The 14,332-nt window shown below is 40.0% G+C and overlaps 1 protein-coding gene and 1 long non-coding RNA gene across 3 annotated transcripts in view; one reads left to right on the forward strand and one right to left on the reverse strand.

The window, feature by feature from the left end:
- The first annotated feature begins 536 nt into the window (after positions 1–536).
- Positions 537–13,458, forward strand: LOC121075802. Of its 2 annotated transcripts, XR_005823166.1 has the most exons (4): positions 537–886; positions 1,625–1,706; positions 3,828–3,937; positions 11,752–13,458. It is a non-coding gene; the product is annotated as an uncharacterized LOC121075802 (long non-coding RNA). The 2 variants fall into 2 exon arrangements; XR_005823167.1 differs by lacking the exon at positions 11,752–13,458 and having other exon boundaries at positions 3,828–4,754.
- Positions 12,021–14,332, reverse strand: part of ALCAM (activated leukocyte cell adhesion molecule) — a 117,152-nt gene continuing 114,840 nt past the window's right edge. The window contains exon 16 of the mRNA XM_040569359.1: positions 12,021–14,329. The gene's annotated coding sequence lies outside the window, so the exon portion shown is untranslated. The remainder of the gene's footprint in view (positions 14,330–14,332) is intronic.

The following is a 14,332-nucleotide window of genomic DNA, read 5'->3' on the forward strand; positions in this document are numbered from 1 at the left end:
ATGTATATAGCAAACCCTGAAATAAAACAGTACCTGAAATATAGGGCCGGCTCTGCACGCATAGCAGCAGTTCTTCAGATGTGTAGCAAACATAAGACAAATGGGACTTTCTGCAGGATTGCTTGCTTGCACAAGACATCTATTCCATTCCTGCACCACGGTAAGCAGCAGAGGGGAGAGGAGCTGTGGGTGTATTGAGAGAGAACACAGCTACAGGAGAAGAGGTGACTTGGAGCAGTGCTGCAGGGTGAATTTTAATTGTCCCAGCAAGCTGCCTGTAGACTTGCAGCCCACATTCAGATCACCTTTGTTCTAGTGCTGTTCAAGGCCAGGCTGGATGGGGCTTTGAGCAACCTGGTCTGGTGGGAGGTGTCCCTGCCCATGGCAGGGGTGTGGAACTGAGTGGTCTTTAAGGTCCCTGCCAACCCAAACCATTTTGTGATTCTATGATTTTATGAATAATAGAAGGACAATGGCCAAATTGAAAAGATCCCCTACAAGTTTTTAATCTGAGTTTGGCTTTCAGAGATGCCAATCACTTCTGTCTCCGTTTGCCTTGAGTTTGAGCCACAGTAGCACATGCTTGTTTATAATGAGGTCTCAAATTATAGAAAAAAGATTCATTTCTCGTAAGTGGATGTTTTGTGAGTGTGATGAGCCTAAATCAAGGCAGCGTGGATTAAGCTGTCCCTCTAATTTTCCAGCTCACTATTGGAGGGTATTTGTTAACCTAAAACTCAGTTACAGCCTGTACACTATTGTCTTTTATTAAAATTCATTTGAAGTCCGTATCCATTATCTTGGCATTCTGCAGAATGTATGATTATGTCCCAAAGTATGGTTGAACAAGTTTCCTTATGTGGGTGACAACATCTGACCCTCTTCTGTAAGTAACGGTTCAATTTCTCTGAGTATTTTATTTTTCTTCTCTTCTTCTTTCCATTTGATATCTTAGGCCAGAGAGCAGTATATATTCCTACCAATCTGAATTTAAATGAAGCTGACAGCTAACTGTGATTTGCTTCTGTTCTTTCCCATCTACGCAAACTAGCTTGCATTAATCATATTAATAAAAAATGGCATTAAAATTACCAAGTTTTAAAAAGGCACATGACAGTGATATTACCCACCACGTTGCAAGTCATTGTGCATGCATATTAATTACAAGTTGTCTAAGATCTCTGCAAAAGCTCAAAGGAATGACATTTTTCCCTGTATGTTGTTTTTAATTTTGGAAAGCTCCCTTGTAATGCAAGATGGATCCTGTCCTAATGCAGTTCTCTAATCACATCATGCTTTAATTTTGATAGATGACCCCTGAATGCTTAAATCTACTAAGATTCACAGTAATTAGAATGATTTCCTAATACTTTGTTTCCTGAGCTATCCATGGTGACATCCATCTATCATCAGATGGATTTGTTTACTCATTTTCCTTTCCAAAAAAAAAAAAAAAGTATCAAGTATTTTTTTACAGAAAGCTTATCTTTGTTACTATGTGGTGGAGGGAACATGTTATAATTTATTTCACTCTAGTCTCTGCTACCTCTTTTTGAGGGATTGTACTCTGAAGAAGTGCACATTTTTCAGAAACGTTCAAAACCCTTTCTCCCTCAATCTCCAGGTAGTAGCATGGACTCAATACAAGTGCTAAAAAGTCACCTCATCCATTCTGAATGCCTGCCAGTGGAAATTGGGAGCACAAGGTAGAAATCACTAGGCAATTTTTTTCCTGTTCCACGTTTCCTTTTCTCTTTTCATTCTAATGCTTCTTTGCAAATACAAATCTAATGCATGTTTTCAGTGTAGAATATTTTTTGAAAAGCGTGTGTACAAAACAAGGAAATGTTGAGGATGTTCGTCTCCTTCAGATAACCTGTCTTTTTTTTGTCTGGTGCTTGTCATTCCGTGCCTATCCTTTGAAGAGCTACGTGTCCTTTCTCAGTAGTGTTTCAGTGTCTTGCCAACGGTTGCTACTGTTTACTCATGCTCTTTCCCTGCCCTGTATTCTCTTTCACCAGCCTTCCTTTTCTTTCCAGCCTGTGAACTTGCACGTTTAGTCTGCTCTTTCGGATCTCCGTTCCATGCTCTCCCAGCTCTCCATGCTCTCTCCCATTCCTCTGGAATGCATTTCCCCCTCCTTTGCTTTTTGTCACCTGCACCCCTTTTCTCTGACATGTCTTCCACTGGTGCTCTGTAACGTTTCACCCCATCTTCTCTTCAGATGCAATCTTCTCAAGGTTCCCTCCTCGTCCCTGACCCCCAGCCACCTCATTGCAGCCAGGTGCTATACTGAACAGTAGGATGTTGTCGTGCTGCTGTGCAAAGCAAGAGGCTGCTTGCCCCCGAATACACCTCAGCTTTATCAGCGCTTTAGCGCAGGGAGAGGCAGGGAAGCAAAGATGAGCACAGCTGGCAGTTAAGTAATAGCTGCCAGCCGCAGAGGAAGCAGCAATAACCTTGTCTCACGGGGGAGGGAGGTTAGAGGAGCAGGCTGTAATCCAACACACGCCTCCTCTGCCAGATGCATGTGAGGGAGACCTGCAGCTCCATCAGACAGGGGACTGGTGTGGGAGATGCTAAGTGTAGCCCTGCCCTGCCTGAGAGCAAGGAGTGCAGTCTATGGAAGCACCCTTGTCTTGACACAGGCATGATGTTTGCTGGGCTTTTGCTCCTCCATACCCATTATTTAAGAGGTGACGAAGCCACATCCCAGCAAAACAGGATGGCAGGTGGTCTGTACCACCATTTGTCACTGTCTAGATTTATGCAGTGAGCCCAGGAGGGTCCTGACTTGAAAAACTGAAAAAAGATAATTCCTTCCTGAGCAGGTTAATAATCAGATCATATTAACAAGTAAAATTTGATTAGGCTTCTGATTAGGAAAGAGTAAGCCAGGAGTTTGAAGCTTGTTGTGTCAACAGAATAGATTAGCTTCAGTCTGATGTTCTGCTTTCATTAAGAAACTGGTAATAAAATTATAGCGTCTGAATTCCTCATGAGATTCTGCACATGATACAGTGCTTTGAGACAATTGCTAAATATTACAGGATAGTGAACTGGGAATTAGTCAACAACCAGGTGAAAGAGTATCAAATCACTTAATTGCATTAAAAATGGTGATGAGTAGTAGTGGTGGTGGAATCTGACTTTAATGAATGAGTTAAAATTTAAATGTTTGGAAAAAAAATCTCTTAGGGTGCTGTTGTTTGCCTGAGGAGACAGGAGGGCAGATGTCCCAGCTGAAGGGCCCTGAGCTCACTGATGAAAAAGGCTTTATTTTGCAGAACATAGGAATTAAAAAATGGCCAAGCAGTCAGAGATTGCAGCCCAGTTCAATGCTGAAAAAAAATCCAAACAGTTCTGACAGTTGAACTTCTTTATCAGAAAGTGTTAAATTAAACAATGTCACCAGCACATTGTGAACAGGCTAATTACATGCAAGAAGCAAGCGCCAATGGAATGTTATCTGGAATGGTAATAGAGTTCTGGTTTGTACTGAGAGCAGATTTTCGAAGAAAAGGAGAAAATAATTATTGTAATGTTTCTTCTGGAGCCTGGTATGGGCTTAGAAATGGCCAGCAGATCTCCACATACTAAGCCGTTGCCATTTTGCTTTGCCTTAATTCAAACCAGTGTCACACAAGTTCAGCGTATCAACTGGAAAGCTGTTAAAAACACATTGTAGATCCCTAACATATTTAGGAAAATAAGTAATGCTTAGCTTACTTTTCTCATCAGAATAGGATCCGGTGCCAGTGTGATTAATCATAGGCTGCTCAGTGTCAGGAGGGGGAAAAATATATTAATGCTGCCTTGCTCTACAGACGCTGAGAACTGTGCTGGAAGGAAGTGATCTCTGAAGTGAGGGGAGACGGACTGCTAATTCCAACAACAAACTTCCACCTGCTGTCAAGAATGATTATGGATCGGAGGGGTATGTTGTGATGATTGATGGATCTTTGTGGCTAGTGAGTTAACTATCTGCAGTCAAAACCCTGTAAATGTCAACTGTGATGTTTCACATCATACCTAAAACTTTCCCTTCCCTAAAATATGCCTCATGTGGGACAATTTCCCTCTCTAAGTATGCTCACTCACACTAGCTCAGGCACCAGAAGTGTAAGAGGGTGAAAATAGCTCCCTGCTCAAAGCAGTCAGCTCTGCTTGTGCTGTTTCCTTCAGGCATTGGTACAACTGGCTTTGGATATTATCTCTACACAGTGCTTTGCTTTACTGCCAAGAAATACAAAACATAGTTAACAATGCTCTGTCAACTTTATTTGGAGGGTATGGGAATAAGAGCAAATCAACGTTTGTTTCCTCTTTGAATTTCATCTTTTTGGATTTAAGTTGACTCGATTTCTGTGCTATGTTCTGCTACCGCATTGGAGCTGGGCTATTTCTGTTTGTCTGTTTCACAAATGATTCATTCGGTCATGCGCCCTCTGGAGTTTGTCCTCACTTAGATCTCTTTAAGTCACCCCACGTGAGAAAGATGGGCTCTTGGAATACCAGCTCTTGTATTGTAAGGTCTCTGCAGGAAACCGAGAGGTTGTCCAAAGGACATGTTAAAGAACCTGTCAGCTGACACAGTCCCACACAACATCCTTATCGTTAAATTGGAGAGAGATGGATTTTGAAGGGTGGAGACCATTCAGTGGATAAGGAATTGTCTCGAAGGCCGCAGCCAGAGGGTGGTGGTCAATGACTCTATGTCCAGGTGGAGGTCAGTGATGAGCGGTGTCCCTCAGGGATCTTTCTTGGGACCGGTGCTGTTTAATATCCATAGACAATGGGATCAAGCACACCCTCAGCAACTTTGCAGATGAAGGAAGGGATGCCATCCAAAGGGACCTGAACAAGCTTGAGAAGAGGGCCCATGTGGACCCAGTGAGGTTCAACAGGTCCAAGTGCAAGGTGCTGCACCTAGGTCAGGGCAATCCCAGCCATGAGTACAGACTGGGAGAACTCATTGAAAGCAGCCTTGCAGAGAAGGACTTGGGGGTTCTGGTAGATGAAAAACTCAACATGAGCCAGCAGTGTGTGCTTGCTGCCCAGAAGGCCAGGCCCAGGTCTGCATCAACAGAGGGGTGACCAGCAGGGAAAGGGAGGTTATTGTCCCCATCTCCTCTGCCCTTGTGAGGCCCTACCTGGAGTGCTGTGTCCAGGTCTGGGGCCTTCAGCACCAGAAGGATGTGGGGCTGTTAGAGCAGGTCCAAAGGAGGGCCACAAAGTTGATCAGAGGGCTGGAGCACCTCTCCAATGAAGAAAGGCTGAGAGAGCTTCTGGGGATGTTCAGCTTGGAGAAGAGAAGGCTCCAGGGTGACCTCATTGTTGCCTTCCAGTACCTAAAGGGAGCCTACAGAAAAGCTGTGGAGGGACTCTGTGTCAGGGAGTGGAGTGATAGGACGAGGGGCAATGGCTTTAAATAAAAGACGGGAGATTTAGATGAGATGTCAGGAGGAAATTCTTCACTCAGAGGGCAGTGAGGCACTGGCACAGGCTGCCCAGAGAGCCTGTGGATGGCCAATCCCTGGAGGTGTTCAAGGCCAAGCTGGATGGGGCTTTGGGCAGTCTGGGAGGAGGTGTCCCTGCCCATGGTGGGGTGTTATGTGTGGAATTGTGTGGTCTTTAAGGACCCTTCCAACCCAAACTGGTCTGTGATTCTAAGCTAAGTGAGAACAGAATGGTGTATGAGAATGAAAATAGTCTGGAAAAACATCTTGCTGTCATACACACACTCTTCATGCCATAGATAGGAAAGTGCTTGTATTTAACTGGTTATCAAGGCTCAAGTACAGTGTTTTGTCTTAGAGGATGTGTAAACTGAAAGTAACTGGTGTGAACTAGGCAACTGTAGGGGGGGATGAGTTGCAAGGCCACCCACTGGGACCAATGGAATAGAAGTAATCAGGAGTGGGTCGTTCATTTGGGAAGAAATTGGGTGCAGAAAATGAGGTACAAAACTGCATTCAGAAATGGAGGAAAAAAAAAAAGAAAAAGTAAAAATCAGGTAAAGAACAAAGGCGGGCAGATTTTCCAGCAGCAGGAGCATGAACTTCTACAGATGGTAGAGTAGCTGTCCCGCAGACCTGTGGCCACCGGGATGCTGGACAACTTGCTGGACTATCTTGCCCTTTGGACAACTTGCTGGACTATGTTAGGTCTGCCTTAGAATGGCCTGGTGTGGATGGGAAAAGTGAAGAGGGATAACTTGCACCTTAATGCTAAGTGGTGTGGGGAGAGAAGGGTGACAGGTACGTGTTTCAGTAGTAGTTGTGTGCAGATAATATGATTTAGGAGTGATGAACAGTAGCTTTGTATTTGAGTGTGATGGCAAGCCCAATAATATAAATGTAAATTGGTAACAGTTGTCTGTTTATTAATTAATTAGGTTATTTGATTTATTAATTGTTAGTAATATGTTGATTAATCAATCAGCATTATAGTCCCTATCTTGAGTTATGTCTCACGTCTGTAATATAAAGGGGGACAGTTAGCCCCCGAGGAAACACGTTAGCAGGTAATTCTTCTGAAATTGGACCTTGTGTGGCTCTGCCTCTGGAGAACCCAAGACAGTAAGGAAAGGCTCTGTACGTACCTTAAATATCAGTCTGATTCCTCCTCCAGTTAGGCTGTCTTCTCTAGTAGTTTGCAACCTTATGAATCCCTGCTTAAAAGTATTTAATTTAAAAGCTTTTTTAGATCTCAGTTGTAGCTCATTAGTTCCTACACAATCAAAATTGTTTTGGTCTCTCATACATCCTGGTAATTCTTTTTTTTTTTTTTTTCCTCCTGTGAAATCTCCAGTTGTTGCTTTATTTTCTTTTTGAGAAAGGAGAAAGTTCTCATTTGGGATTTAATTTCCTTTGTATCTTTCCTAAAGATTCTTGGTCAGCTTTAATGTGTTCTGAGTAACTACATTATTTGTTCCATCTTGGTTCCTGACGTTTTCTCTCTTACCACCTCTGTCCTGCCTCTGGCTTTTGAATTACCCAGAATTTAGTGACATATGAGTATTAGTAATACAAAATGGGTGTCCGATTTGTGACATCTTCACACCAAAATTCTCTTCAGGATGACAGAAGCAGAGAAGCTGTTTTCCCACTTAGCAATTCTGTTGCCAGTATTGTTTAATGTAGCCTTGCTCACTGTTTCTTTGGCTATGACTCTTCATATGCCCCCCACCAGCAACAAACAGCCATGCCTCATATTTCAGGCAGATTCATTAGGGATGGTGAATAACACATTTTTATGCTGGATTACTTATTATACTCATATCTTGTGTCGAGATCTACCTGAATAAAAGAAGCAAGTGCATTAAAATGCCATTTTAGATAGGTTTATTAGTTAATAATACCTTTAAATGCATTTGAATATTTTCTGTATGTAAATTTATGTAAATGTACTTTGCATTGAAAGCTGAGTTGTTATAACAAAGGCAGCATTATGTATTGTGAGGAAGCTGAACCGTTTGTGTTTGGTCACAGTGTGCTGGAGTTGAACAGGCTATTCCTGTCCAGCCTGATCTTTTTTCACAGTCACAAGAAGGCTTTTTTTTTTTTTCCTCTCATTTCATCTCTGGACTCAGAGTTGAATTGCACTGAATGGAAAAGCACAAATGTTTAAAATGTTCTCTTGGTACCTAGTGCTGTGTTGAGGCTGGGTTAGTGCTTCAGCAAGTTCTGTTCCAGGTGCTTCTGCAGGTCCAGCTCTTAGACTTCCCTTACAATTTTGGATGCAAATATGACCCACTTATTCCTGTCTGCATGTTTTCTGTAATGGTTAAATCTCTGTCCTGCTGCAAGTGGAACTAGATTGATTTTTTAATTTGTTGAATTTGCCTCAGCTCAACAGCATAGGTCGTTTCCTCTCTGGAGCTACATGAAGAGATGTGATGGCTTCCTCTGTTAGAGGTAACGATGGCCACTAAGGCTAGCAGCTTTATAAAGGATACCTCTGACTGTCTTGGGATCCAGATCTGTTCTTGGTGATAGCTTTTAGCACCTTTTAGCTAGTGTAAATGTAGAAAAGTATACATGTAATAAGGAGAGAGCAAATGTTTGAAGAAACACTCCAGAGAGAGCAGCAGAGATAGCATATGGACGGAACACTGCACCTAAGGACTACATCATCGGAAGCAGTGATCACAGCAATGTTCCCATCTTTTTTTTTTTTTAAAAAAAAGTTTTGCACTTTCAGTGCGTTACGGTAGTTACACTCTTCACTTCTCTCCCTCACCCCTTTTTTGAAGGACCAGATGATGGATTCTTCAGGGCACAGGTAGTGTGAAAGGAGTTGGTACACGAATATTACATTCTAAAGAGCTCCTATCCACTGCTGGCTTTGGTTGCTAAACTTGTACTTCTTACCCTTTCCTATAGTATATATATTAAAAAACATAAGGAAAAAAAAAACACTGCTTTTTCAATGTTGTTCCTGATACATTTTGAATTAGGAAAACCTGGGACCCAGCACTCAGCAGAAGACATGCAGCAAAACTAGACTGCACTGAAAAATAAATTACTTCAAGGTACAGCAACTAGGGGTTAGAAAGACACTGCATGTATAATTGAAACTACAGGCTGGTAATCTTGCTAACTCTAATTTTATCACTAGATAAAGCCTGTCTGATCTGATTTCCATATCCTGCTTCTTTCTGTTTAGTAAGTGCAGTCACTTTGGTCAGTTATGTTTGTGTGTTTACTTCCTTGAATTCGTGGAAATGAGTGTGGTATTTCTTTATTTTGATTAATAAAAACAGGGAGAGCTTTTGTATCAACAACACTGAAATTGAATTTGTGGAAATATTTATGTATATGAGGTTTTATTTGATTCTTTAATTCATTTCATTTCCTGAATTTCGATTCAATTATGCTCTTCCTTTCAAATGTATTCTGTTGTGCATGCTAGACTTGCTCTTCTTGTGACAGATGCAAATATTAATGAAATCTCAGAACTGGTGTGTAGGCATTGTTGAACACTTACAACACAATCTGAATTTGTATATGCTTCTAGCTCTGGAGAAAACAAATCCTCATCAGCGAGGTACCTATGCAGGTGATTACTCAGCTAAGGAGGCATCGCTCCTGTTCTGGATTAGTAGCTGGCCTATTTTAATATAACTTATATTATATACAGTTTTTCTGAGTGAAGAAGGATTGAAAGAGGGACTGCTTTTTCTTAGAAAAAAGTAAATGAGTGGAAATAATTTTCTTTAAAATTTGATCTGTTACTTCTTAGAGCAATAGGATGTTTCTTTCTTCCCTCAGTTCTCTCTCAAGTACAGCGCTAGGTCCTTCCTTGCCTCACAGTTACATAAACTGAAATACATGAGAAAAAGAAAACATCCTTAAACATAATCCTTGTGCTGGCATTCCAGTACCAAGATTCCTGCTTGTTATTTATTTAACATTATGTTTAGCACTACAAATGATGGGAAAAGGGCCAGTCAAAAAAATAATAAAAGGCTTAGGTGCACTGGTGCCGCAGGTATAGTTGAATGTTATGGTGTTACTGTTGAGCCTTTGTAGTGCGGATCAGATTTTCTGTAATTTTTCCAAAATGGGACTCCGGAACAATGGATATGAACATGTAGAAGCACAAGCGTGGGAAGTTGGAATGTTTCACTTAGCCTGTTTTGCAGCCATTTTATGTTTATAGTAGACTTAAACTGTGGGTGTGTATCTCAAGGTGCTTTGGCATTTCTGAACTAAATGTCCTGCAATTAGCAAATAATGGCGAAGGCAGCAGAGAATCGATTCGTACAGGATGGGAGATGCAAAAACAAGCACTAGGATAGGGGATAGAGGACTATGCAAGCCTTTGCTGCATCATCACGTAGAACAGGAAAAATATTTGAGGATGGAAGGGTTACAGGAAAGGTGCATTACTGTTTCTGACTAAGGAACAAAATTTCATAATACTTTGTCAGTCTTTACCTTTTCAAGCGGAAATTCATTAATACATAAAAGAGAATGCCTTGCTGCTAACGGAATGCATGTCTCCATTTAGAATGTAAATGAGAAAAATGTATGAATTACAGGACGTTTTAATAATTGTAAGTGGAATAGGTGGATGGAGTTAGTCTTATTTAAAAAATTGACTTTGACATAATTTGATACTAAGTAATAAACTTACTTTCTGATTCTGACAATGTGAAACAAATCATTATTAAATGTGTGTGCTGCATTATACAGGAAACACACATTTTAAGGTGTGTGAGTGGTTTTCTTGTATGTCTGTTTTTATTTTATTTTGCTTTTCAACCTTCCGTCCTACTCCTCCTCGTGTAGTAAGGTAGTGCACTCGCTCTGGCAAAGTACCATGAGGAAAGGCTGACACGAACCTTGTTCAGCACTGGAGATAAACTGATTTACACTGGCTTGAGGATCTCACCCTCCTCTAGAAGGGTGTGAGCCCTTCAGGGTAGAAGTACCTCACTAGAAGTGCTGTACCTCCTGTGTTCCCTCCATCCTCACATGTTGCGCTATTCTGCCTGCAGGAGCAAGCTGTTCAAAAACCTGTACTAGGCAATTACTGGAAACAGCTACCTGGATGGAGATGCTTTTTCATCAAAAGAAAACCCAGAAAAACCTTTGCACAGATGTAGTTGACACAGGAGGTCAGGATCTCATTTCGTATGTCACTGATAATCTTAGCTGAGATAATTGCGTACATATGGCTGTCTAAACATGAAGTCAACAGGAAAGTATCCAGCTACCAGCTACATGTGGTAGTACGAGTAAATCAGATTTAACTGCAACAGCCAAGGATATTAGGTGAATACTGGATGTTCTGTGGAGAAATTTATCTTAAAAAAACAGACAAACAAAATCCAACAAATTTACATTTATTCATTCTTTGTCTGTCTCTATGGCTGCTACCAATGTGGATAAAATATGTTGGCATCTCATAATGTTCAAGTAATCAACTTACAATTTAGTTACTGATTTGTACATGTATTTAAAAAAAAAAATGACATAATGAAAACTCTCTGTGCAGGAAAAGGTGTAACATACTGCCTAAACTATCTGTATTGATGGTTGATGTTGGCATGTCATAGGTAATACAGATGATTGGGTGTGGACAGTTTGTTTTTGCTGATACGCAATCCAGTAAGAATTTAATGCTGGTTAAGGCTCTGAACACCTGCTAGCTCAAGGAGCATAGTAGATGGAGGTGCGTTAAAATCCTAGAAAGCAAGTTGTTCTGTAGGCTTTAGATGTGGTACAAAATCTACCCCATGTTTTGCCTTTTGATGTGTTGAGTTCAAGCCCTTACTCTTTCTCCAAAAGGCCTTGCCTTCTGGCCATGCCATTACCTACCACGTTTCTGTGGTAGCATTTTAATTGTGGCTCCTATCTATTACAGTGAGCTACAGTTTAGAGATTATTGTGTCTAGGGACTTAAAAAATTGATGGCTTGCAGAGCCTGTGGGATAACTCTTGCAGGATGCTGCCTTTGCACCATGCAGACAAATCTGTTTCAAGCTCAGTGGTGGTTTCCTGCACAGCTGTGAACCGACACCATGACGTGTCTTAATTTCCCAACCTTAAAACAAGAGGATTGCCTTTCTTCCACTCCCAGTTGTCATGCTTTTAAACCATTGCTGAGGAGGGATGTATTTTTTTCCCCCCCACGTGTAGTAAACTGAAGTTGAACACCAGTGTGGTATACAAAATTTCAAGCAGAACACCTACGATTCTTTGCTAGAGTGTTTGTTTTGTTTTGTTTTTATTTGACCAGGCCACAGGTGGAGATGCACTATGACCTCTTGGAAAGTCTCACATGCCTACATGGCATCATGGCAGTTAACCTTGTCTCTAAGTGAGTGCTCGTGCTCTCCATGTGCATGAGAAGGCCCAAACACCCGCTGGACCTCCTGGGACTTCTTGAAGCCAGATTCTGCAGGCGCAAATTATCTGGGTTAGAGTCAATGACAGCGTGAGCTCTGGGTAAGTGCCCTCCCTCGCGTTCATATGTGGTCTTTGAAACTGAGATGTCAGACAAGCAGGTGAAGACATACTTCGGTTTTATTGTTGTTTAGGCATGGATAGAAACATTAATTTTTTTGCACTCTTGGTTCTTGAAACGTGCCTATAGTGAACGTGGAGCAGTGAAAAACCCGGCTCCCAGGACTGACGATTTAAAGTGCATAGGAGATCTAGCAGAATCCCAAAAGATGAGACGGTGTTTTAATTCCTTTCTCATAGCTGTGGAAGTCGAAGGACTTTTTCTTCTCTTCTTCCCCCACATTCCCAAGACAGTGGTATGAACATTTTCAACCCTTCCCTATGCTTTCCCTGATGATCTTTGGAGGTTTCTTCTCTGTATTTAAGAACAATTTGTAGTGTTATAAACAAAGACAGTTGATTTTTGCATACTCCTTCACCGCATTCTGTTACAGCTTTTCCTGTTTAGAGTCATGCCCACTGCATCTTTTTTAAAAAATATGTATCACTTGGCAGTGTTCTCGCACCAAAAGAAAAGGATATATTTGTATATAAAGTAACTTTTTTGTGTGTTCACGTTTTATTTTGGAAAAACAGGTGTTTAAAAATTTTAGAATTTTTTTAACAAAATTCTAAAAAAAAAAATCACAATATTTACAGAGATAACATAATGGCTTAGCCATGCAAAACAAATTACTTTGGTTTTTTACCCCATTTTACTTTGGTTTAAATATTGACCAAGATTATAATGTTTTTCTTTTTGCCAAATAAAACAGTAACAAATCAGAGTTTAGAGGCATATAACAGGATTTCCCTCTATTATTTTATACAGCATAGAGTTTATAGGACATCTTATGTATTTAATCCATGCCAATGCACTACAGGAAGCTTTTATTAAGACATCAGTCACTACTGCCCAGACATGTAACATTTTACAAATTTACAAGTAACAGTGTTTTCTTCCCCCTAAATAATGCAAAAGTGGCAAAATACATTTCCTAACGTCCATCTCTTTCTTTCTTTTATTTATTTTTTTTGCCTAGCAGTCTATAAAAACATACTTTTCCCTGGATATTTGTAAATGGAAACCTGATGTTCTGCTTGCTCTACAGTTCCTCTTCATCAAAGCTGCCTATTACTTTCTTCCAGAAACTAACCTTCCAAAAAGATGAAACTTTTCCCCCTTCAGTACAATTTTCTATTGGCCATTTACGCCAAACCATTTTCTTATCAGTACCATTCTAAAAATTTCCTCAAGCATAAAACATGTTTATAAAGTTACAAACTTGAATGTAACTAAAGATACATAGACATTTCATTGTTACAATTATATGTACTGTTTGATAAATTAAGTACCAGTTAAAAACACTAAAATTATCTCAAGGTGCATTCAATATCTGTAGCATAGTTAACAAAAACACACAAAAAATATATATATTCTATTTTTGTGGAAAAAAAATGCAGCTTTGATATGACCACTTTTTTTCTCTTTTTTTTTTTTTAAAAAGTCTCCAATTCTGACTGATATCTTTTTGAAATGAATAAAAGGTACAGTACTTTAAGGCAGCGGATAACATAAAGGAATCAAATCAATCCAGAATTCCAGTTCCCTATCCTAATTCTAACATGAAAGACAACAGGTAATGTATCAATAAAATGCACGTCTTGCTCTAGAAGAAAAGAATTACTAACCACCATCTGCACATAGGCTAAGAATTTTTCATTGTGTTCCTTGTTTAATACCCAGCCTTTTCCATAGAAATTTAATTCCCTTTCTGGCTGTTTACCTTTGTTTGGCTTTCTTTAATTTTCACTTTTATTAGCAGTTTAGTTTATTTTTGTCACAGCTGTCACCCTTCTTCTTTACTGTGATTTCTAAGAATGAAAAAGGAGATTGATATTTTCCTTTAAGACAATCTTACGCTTTAGGTACTTGCTACAAAGCAGAGGCTTCACTGATAACAATCAGAATTAGACATGTACCTGCCCAAAGGGTGTCATAAAAACAATTGAAATAAAACCATTACACTATACATCAGAATAACAGCAACTCCCAGAACAAAGCCTTACAGTGTATAAAAATAGCTACGTAAAAAATTTACATAAAGGCAAAAAAAAAAGAAATCTTCAGTGCAGACATTTACAAAAAAATATTTCAAACAGAACACAATATGGTGACCTATTATTATCATGGCTGTTGCCAAAATTAGTTGTTTTGTTTTTGTTTTTTAGCTTGAGATAATTGTGTCTAAAATCCTCTGAAAACTTGGTAGTATGATCTGTTTAATACTTGAACCATGAATAGCTGTCACTTCTTTGTATATGTTTAAATACAATCCACGTTCATGCTTCAATTGGTCTATATGTATTCTCTG

The sequence above is a fragment of the Cygnus olor genome, chromosome 1, assembly GCF_009769625.2.
Source record: "Cygnus olor isolate bCygOlo1 chromosome 1, bCygOlo1.pri.v2, whole genome shotgun sequence".
In the NCBI taxonomy this organism is placed as follows: domain Eukaryota; kingdom Metazoa; phylum Chordata; class Aves; order Anseriformes; family Anatidae; genus Cygnus; species Cygnus olor.